Genomic DNA, 8,648 nt, shown 5'->3' with positions numbered 1-8,648 from the left:
CCCTACTGTTAGAATGATGATATGTACTCTTATGAACATATACTTAGAGAATATCTAGAAAGACAATATCTAGATATTTAGGAGAACTAGATAAGATAGATCTAGAACATGTGGAGGGTTCTTCACTAAGAAGACCTACCATATCCACACCTTTACTCTAAATATATGTGTGTACTCTCACCTATTGCAATGCAAGTGTGAGCAAGTGAGCATTACAAGTGTGTGGTTCATTCTCCATCTCATTGTCTCGTCGTCTCTTTCTCTTTCTCTCACCATCACTTTCACTATATGGTATCAAAGCAGGCAATGTCTCTACATCTAGATTTTTCACACTTAGTTCATCATTAGTTCACTATTAGAATGTCATTAGGAATTAATGCTTATTTCTAATCTCCACTTCTATTCTCACTTCTATTTGCCAACTTTGGTATCCTCTATCTACCTTCTTCATTTCCTATATGTTGTCATCTACTTATATCCCAATTTTCTTTATAGAGAGACAGAGAAGGCTCTTTTTAGCTTTATTGGATTTTTGAAAGGGCAAGATATATTTTACTTCACGATCTTCATTGAGTGCTTCTATTCAACATACAGTATCATCATCTGGCTTCTACATCAATGCACTTCACACACTATACCTACTCAAAAGATTGAGAGCTCTAACAAGTTTACAAGGTAGCAGTCCAGTGTACACTCCAACTCACAATAGCATCTGCTTTAGGGCTAGCAGCAGTATTGACCCGATGTTGTCAATGTAATCATTGGCAACCACCTTTGAACTAAAGTTGGTGTCTACATAAGCTCAACCATGTGCAATCAATGGGCAATAGGACCTCTCCATCAATGCAACAAATTCGGTATCAGACGACATTCCCAACTTCAACCACAATAGACTAACCATTCCACATTAGCCAACTTGGCATGCAACTCAACATCAGCAATAGCTCAACAACATCGCACATTTACTCAATCAATGGGCACCTCAAGCTATAACTCCAATCCACGTGCACATAACATGCAATGAATGTAGCATTCAGTGGCCTTCAAAAGTACCATCATAGCTAATGAAAAAGGTGGCAAATCCAGTGACCATTCACACTAACATACCAAGTCCCTCTCTATGGTGCGCCCTCCACAACGAATCTCAACATGGTAAGCATGTGTGGCCCTACCTACCCCTTTGATCCTTTGCCATATTAAGGTCTAAATCCCTTCTCTCTCGCCCTCATTTGTAGCCCACCCATCCATTACCCATTAAAGTAATCTCCCACACACAATCCATTTAATTCTCACCCAACCTTATCCTCAAAGAATCTTCTTCGTAGGCACATATATTTTCTATTCACCCATATGCTTCACATAGTTTCCTAGCTCCTTGCCCCTCTCACATATTTACTCTCACCTCTTTTGTTAAACTCTAAATGTTCTCCCTTATCTAAAGTCTTTGTCACAATAAATTTCTATCACATCATGCAACACATATGTTCCATCCTCGCATCCTCATTAAGTCCAATGTTCACTCTCTCTAGTCAACTAATGGACTACATAGAAAAAAAATTTATGGACAACCCCAATTCTTTACCAGATGAAGGCCCCTCATATCCATGCCTTTCTCATGACTCTTCCGTTTTGTGTTCTCATGCTCTTAGTTCATCCATCCAAACCTCTTAGCTATTGCAATGCAGGTGTGAGCAAGTGAGCATTACAAGTGTGTGGTTCATTCTCCATCTTATTCTCTCTCTCTCTCTCTCTCTCTCTCTCTCTCTCTCTCTCTCTCTCTCTCTCTCTCTCTCTCTCTCTCTCTCTCTCTCTCTCTCTCTCTCTCTCTCTCTCTCTCCATCACTTTCACTACATCTACTTCATCATCAATGATTGACAAACGAAAGCCATCATGTTGTCTTCTCGAAGCTTTCGCAAGCTCGACCATATCAAACTTGACAAAATGCTTATTATTTCAAGTGCTTCAACCGATTTGGCAATGGCTACCTCTCACATAGCCTATACATCCTCCAAACTCATCAATCTGTCTATTCTTCTCCCAAACCACACAAAAGAATGAACAAACCAATAAGGGTGTAGTGAACTCGCAACCTTACCTTCTCTTCAATGCCATGAAGCAAAGGCTCAATAGTGTTGAAATATTATTCGAGTGGAAACATGGAGACGTGTGCACAAGAGGGACAAGAGAGCTCAAGTACAAGAAAAATACATTGCTTAGTAAGTTGCTCAAGTACAACTAAAGTATACTCTCTCATCTACTTCAGAGTGACCTTTGGGCCGTTTGTATAGCCGTTGGAAGCTATGGTTAGGGTTTCCCCTATCATCTAGTCCATTCACACCTCACCTTCCCTCATGCACCCTTGCTTACACAGAATTCCCATGCTATACTTCTAATACCCCCCCCCCCCCCCCAATTCCAAGGTGCCATTGGATTACATAGCATGCAAATGGTTTCCCCCCTTAATGTACCAACGGAATGTCTTAATAAAGTAGGCTACGAGGATGTTTATGGAAAGATGATACAACAGAAACTAAAAACGTCAATCATCAAGTGCTTTAGAAGCATAGTTGGCCTCCAATTCTTTTGGTGCTTCAGGGGAGTTAGGGCATTTATTGGTGATATGTCATGTTTGCTTACATTTGTTGCACTTCATCTTATCGGGATATTTTTTCCAACAATTGCTTACAATATATCCATTTTTATTGCAAAAGAAACATTTAGTAGTAACAGTATGGACTAAGAGTTGATCACAGGTTATTAAGGTAGATACTAAGTGAGTGTTGCCTTCCTTTTGATTCCTTTTTTCCTATTTAGACAAGACTAAATGACACCTTCAAGTGTAGGATTTGGTCCATTTGTTAGAGTAGTTACAAGAGTTGAAAAGACTTTCCTTATAGCTTTTAAAAGAGTGGCAATGGCATCTTCTTTAGCAACTATTGGAGCATGGACTGAAGTTAATTGGGCCATTAGTCCTTCATGTGGGAAATGAATTGTCCCAAGTCTTCTCCTTGCTTGTATTCCAGCCTCTGAAGAACTCTATTTTGAGAAAGATTTTGGAGTTATTTCCTCTTGCACCCTACAATTTCTCAAGCTCATCCCACTTCTCCTTTGCAGTTGCAAGTTGATCAATGTGGTGGATTAAGGCTTCATCTAGGTGCAATATTAATATAGCTTGGGCTCTTTCATCATCTTCGGCATCTATAGGGTTGGATGGGTCAATGGCTTTGGCCCCTTTGATGAAGGGCAGCCAGTAACCCCTCTCCATCATTTTATATTTCACTAATACCTACCATGGGTGAAAGTCTCTCCATTCAAAGTTACAAATTTGAGGTTTTATATCAACATAGACTATGATAGGAAGGTCTTACTGATTGCATAAGGCAATGGCAATATCTAATCTTTTATAAGTCAGGCAATGAGAGTGGAAGAAAATGAAATGATGTTTTAAAATGTAAGTAGCATGTGGAAAGTAACTAATGTATAACCAGATACATAAGGTTAGATGAAGAGATAGAAATGGTATATGTGTTTATATCTAACATATAGCCTTACATTAGTCGAGAAAGATGAGGATGGCTAATCATTTAATGAATATGGTTAAAGCCTAAAAACCTGCAAATTGCTAAGATTAACTAGCAAGTAATGATCAGTAGATTGATCAATAGTATTTAAAAACACTAATATCCACACTTAGTGAAATACTTGTGTTGGAGTCCAATTGAATGTCAGCTTGAGAGTCACCTTTTCAACGCAAGAAGCTTTGACTTTTGAGCCTCCAAACTTGCAATGAACTCCAAAGATGGTTGATCAATGATTAGTATCACTATTAATGACTTCCAAGATTATTAAAGTGGAAATGAAGAAAGCTTAAGCTTGCTAGCTATGGCTGCCAGACAAGTGATAGTTACAGTTTTGCTCTGTGTGAGCAGTAGAGAGGAAGTTAGTCCAAACCCATTTAGGGTTAGAAAGCCCATTGGGGGGGCTACCAAACCTCTATGAGAACCACTAGCAATGTATCGCCTGCAAATCACGCCAACTTGCTGAACTCCACAGTGCCCAGACCGTGCCAATTCCTAGAATTTTTGCAGTGCCGACTTGCCCCATGCAATGTTGAGGTTTTGAGTGATAGGCCAATACGCCTTGAGCTGGGAAAGAGGTTTCCACAAGAACTCGTGGACTGAAATGGTCGCCTTTTCCCTTACCAAGTCCTCCACTGAGTGTTGGTCCAGTTTTGGCTATGGAAGTTGAGAGGTTCAAGTGAGAAACCACACACTCGTGTGTACTAAGATCAAGATGGAGTTAGAGGAAGCTTATAGGATCAAAGATGGCTCTAATACCATGTTGAAATATCAGAGTGGCAACATGGATATGTGTGCACAAGAGGGAGAAGATATCTCAAGTATAGGAAAAAGGTATTGCTTAATAAGGTGCAACTAAAGTACACTCTCTCATCTACTTGAGAGTGACCTTTGGGCTACTTACATAGTCACTAGAAGCTAGGGTTAGGGTTTTCCATGTCCTCTAGTCCATTCGCACCTCACCTTCCCCCATGCACCCTTGCTTACACAGGGTTTCCATGCCATACTTTTAACAAATGGTGGCTTTATGATTCGTGCAATGACACTTAATTTGCAACCTCTACTCCATAGCTCCCAATCCAATCTAGAAGCACCCACTCCATGAGAGGAAATGTGAAGAAGAAGATAGACTACCTAATCCCTCCTCCAATCTGCCTCTCACCCAAGAAGGGGAAGATGAGAAGAGTGTGTGCAAGGAAGGAGCTTCACCTCTCAAGTGCCTTACTCTCTCCCTCATTCTCATACTCTCACTCTTCCTCACTATTAAGATGGAGTGCAAATAGATAGAATAGAAGCAAGAATAAGAAGCATGCTCTCAAGTTTGCACACCACAAGAATAACCTTGTCCATTCACTTTCCAATTTTTATACATGGGGTTTAGAGTTTGGGCTTCCACTTAAGTTGGGTGCCCACATCTCCTATTTGGCTCTTGGCTGGTCTTTCCTGGTTTATGCATACATGTGAGATTACACCGACTGTCATGAAAGTGAATGAAAGCTAGTATGACGCCCTTGTCAAGCTACGAGTCTTTCTACCCAATGAAAAATATTAAAACTTGCACGTGTGCTAACCCACCTTTCAAAATAATATTACCATTAATTGTATGATTGTGAGCTTTGATCAAAAATTATATGCCTTGCACCCATTGTTTGATTTTCACCTCTTTGCTTTTTTTGCCTTTGCATATCTTAGTCAATTTGCTTTGTTTTCTTATTACCTTCTGACTTACGATCTATAGTGTGTACACACGCGTCACTTGCTATGCATAACTAAAAAAGATAACACACTCAATTTAATAAAATAAAAAAATGAAAAAATAGAATATTCCTAATGCTTTTTCCTCTTTTAGAATCTTCAAAGTTACTTCCACAAACATTTGAAAAGTGGTGTCAATGATAGCATTTATTGGCAACACCTAACCATGCTTTCACCCTTATAGCCCTATCTATTTCTTTGTTATAATTAGGATTGTAACACTTTATCAATCCTACACATGATGACCTATACATCTAGTTCAAATATTGTGCAAAAACAACGTTTGATGGGTGATCTCTCAAATTCTCACAAGCCCTAAAGTACTAGTATATCTTGTGGATCAAGATGATGCTTATTAGAGGGTTCATTTTGCCTTCTTGTTTATATGTTAGACAATTATCCTCATCCTTCCAATATTATTTTAACTAGAAGCAAGTCCAAAGAGTTGAGGGAATTATCATCAAAGCATCAACAAGAGTCCCAACAGACATGAAGAAGGAAAGGTAAGAATATTTTCAACCCTAGATGAGAAAGGCAATAGATTTTCAAGATGTGGGCACCTCAAGAGAAATGCCCTCTATGTGTCATTCTCTTGTTGGTTTTAGTGAGGAAAAGGAAGTATCTCCAAACTGAGCATCTCCTCCTTAGGAATTGACTGAGAAGTTGCAGCACTTGGTTTGATAGTGCACTTCTTTTGAAAAATTATTCTTTAAATTTACTTTGCAATGTAGATTTTTACAAAAAATGCATATGCATATGAAAAGTTGGAATAACTTCATGCATTTGATCTTAATTCACTTGCAAATTGGGATATGCTTAATGATGGAACCATCCAAGGCTTGTTCAATAAAGACTAGGAGAATATCATGCAAAGTTATCTTATCTTGGTTTATCCCAAGTAATGTTTTTGGATACATTTGCAAATTTTGGATTTGCAAGGACCAAAAGGATGTGATTGGATAGGAAAATTTCATCCACCATATTTTCTCTACAAGTCTTTTGAGAGCCTCATCAAGTTATCATGCAACATCCAAATGCAAGCACTTTGTTTGGGTTTACAAAGTGGAAGATTGAAGAAGACTAAGGGTGAATGGGCACCTTTGGAAAAGAAGGAAAGAAATGATCACTTTCCCAAGGATATCTATTTGGATGACTAGGAGCCAAAGTATTTGCTAATAAACAAGAAATGGACATTCATAGATATAAAAGAAGCTCTTTAGATCTACAACCTTAGATATGGAATCTCAATTTTTTTCTACATTGTGAACTGATTTGAAAGAAGGGCAAAAAGGACTTATAAATGTCATGTGAGATCCTGATAATGCATTATAAATTTTTCAAAGCCATAAGAACTTGTTTCCAATTTACATACATACAAGTTAAAATGTTCATTTGATAAATATATATTTACTACTTCTTTAGATTAATCTTTGGGGTCTTGGATTGAGACACTTAAAGTCCTTTATAGCATATCATACTCACAAGGATATGATAGTCAAGAGATAGAATGTCAAAAAACATTGAGAATGCATTGTTCAAGAGACAAATACTAGTATCCATTTAGGATTTATTCTACAAGAGATAGATTGCCAAAAATCCTTGAAAATATATCTGTTGTAATTGTGTACAAGAGGTAATATACAAAAACTTACAATGTAAACATTTGTTTCCTCAAGCATCCCCTGTTGGGCTTCTAGGGGACCTTCTACGGAATGCCCCATCCTCTACCACCTTACTTGGTGTCCTCCTAGGGGCCTTTCTAGGGGATGCTTGGTCATCTTTTCCCTTTTGTGGAGCTTTGTTGGGGATTTCCTTTGGTTCTTTCTTGGAGTCACCCTTTTTGGAATTCTTTGACTTTTTGATTCTCTTCTCTCCTTACCTTTATCCTCTACACTTGTATTACCCTAGAGTCCCTCACCTTCATTTTTCATTTTCTTTATCTTGTTAAGATTTTTCTTTGTGCTACCCTTGGCTTCTCTAGACTTCTTACCCTTGGGAACCTTTCCTATCTTGGGATTTCCCTTCTCCTTCTCAAAGCCATGTGGTGGAGAATTTGGATCTAGAGCAATGTCAGAATGTTAGTCAATAAGAACCTTTAGGGCTTTGTCCCTTACAAGCTAAACATATTATTCCTTGTAGTAATTTTTTTTTGAATTGCAAATATGAGAGCATGGATGTTGTTATAAATAGTAAAACTAATTTTTTAATGTAAAAGGGACAAGGTAGATCACTTACATGCATGTTCCTATTCTCAAGCATAAATTTGGCATGTGAAAACCTCTAAAAATTTGTTATAACTCTCCATCCACAAGAGGTTTTGTCTAACTGGTCAGGGACTTGAAGGATGTATAGAAGTATCTTATTATCCCTTCTCAATGGGTGATGCCTTTCCTCCAATAGAGTATACACTCTTCTTGTAAACCTCTTTTGAAAGTTACAAGAAACCAACGCATACTTCAAACACTTTTAGTACTAGAAAAAAAAAATCCCTTATATATTAACATCCTTATGGAACCCATTGAGTTGTCTAGTTGGTGAGGGACTCAAGAGGTGTATAGAAATATCTCATTATCACTTCCCAATGGGGGATGCCTCTCCTCCAATAGAGCATACACTTTTCTTGTTAACTTGTTTTGAAAGTTACAAGAAACCTTAGAATAATGCAAACACTTTCACTACCAAATTTTTACACATACAATTTATCATCCCCATGGAAACCATTGAGTGGATTCATAAGGCATATCTTTCTAAATTTGAAGTCTAGGATGGCAACACTGTAGTGGGAAATGCATAAGAGAGGAAATTATATTAGGCGACCATACGACTTATAATAATTCTTCACTTATCAACTCTTGGAATTCAATAATTGAATTGACTACATATTGGACTTCCTACAAGAGAATTCTAGGCTATTTACATTGCTTGTTAAAGAGAAGAGGATCCACAACAAAGACCTTGTTTTATTTATTAGTTTGTTGGGAGTGTAAGCATCAGACACCTTCAAAAAACATGATTCAAGATAACCTCAAATGTGACTCAAGAATTGTACAAAATCATTTAAATGAAAGATCAACTCCACTGAATAAAGAATTCCACACTTTCTTGAACACATCACCAATGCATCATGGACATAAAAAATGAAAATTTAAGAGCCAAGTGCAATTACCTTCCAATGCAGTGTAAGTTTTGACCCTTACAATTTATCATATGCACCTGACCTAGCATTTGAAATAGTCTCAAGCTACTTTCCTTCTCAACATCCACAAGTTGGTTGAGTGGTGATTCCTCCTATCTTATCCTTTTTTCAATTCTCT

Source organism: Lygodium microphyllum, chromosome 17 (genome assembly GCF_053477565.2).
Source record: "Lygodium microphyllum isolate KBCC chromosome 17, Lygodium_microphyllum_v1.1.10, whole genome shotgun sequence".
Lineage (NCBI taxonomy): Eukaryota > Viridiplantae > Streptophyta > Polypodiopsida > Schizaeales > Lygodiaceae > Lygodium > Lygodium microphyllum.
This window is presented reverse-complemented; position numbering follows the sequence as displayed.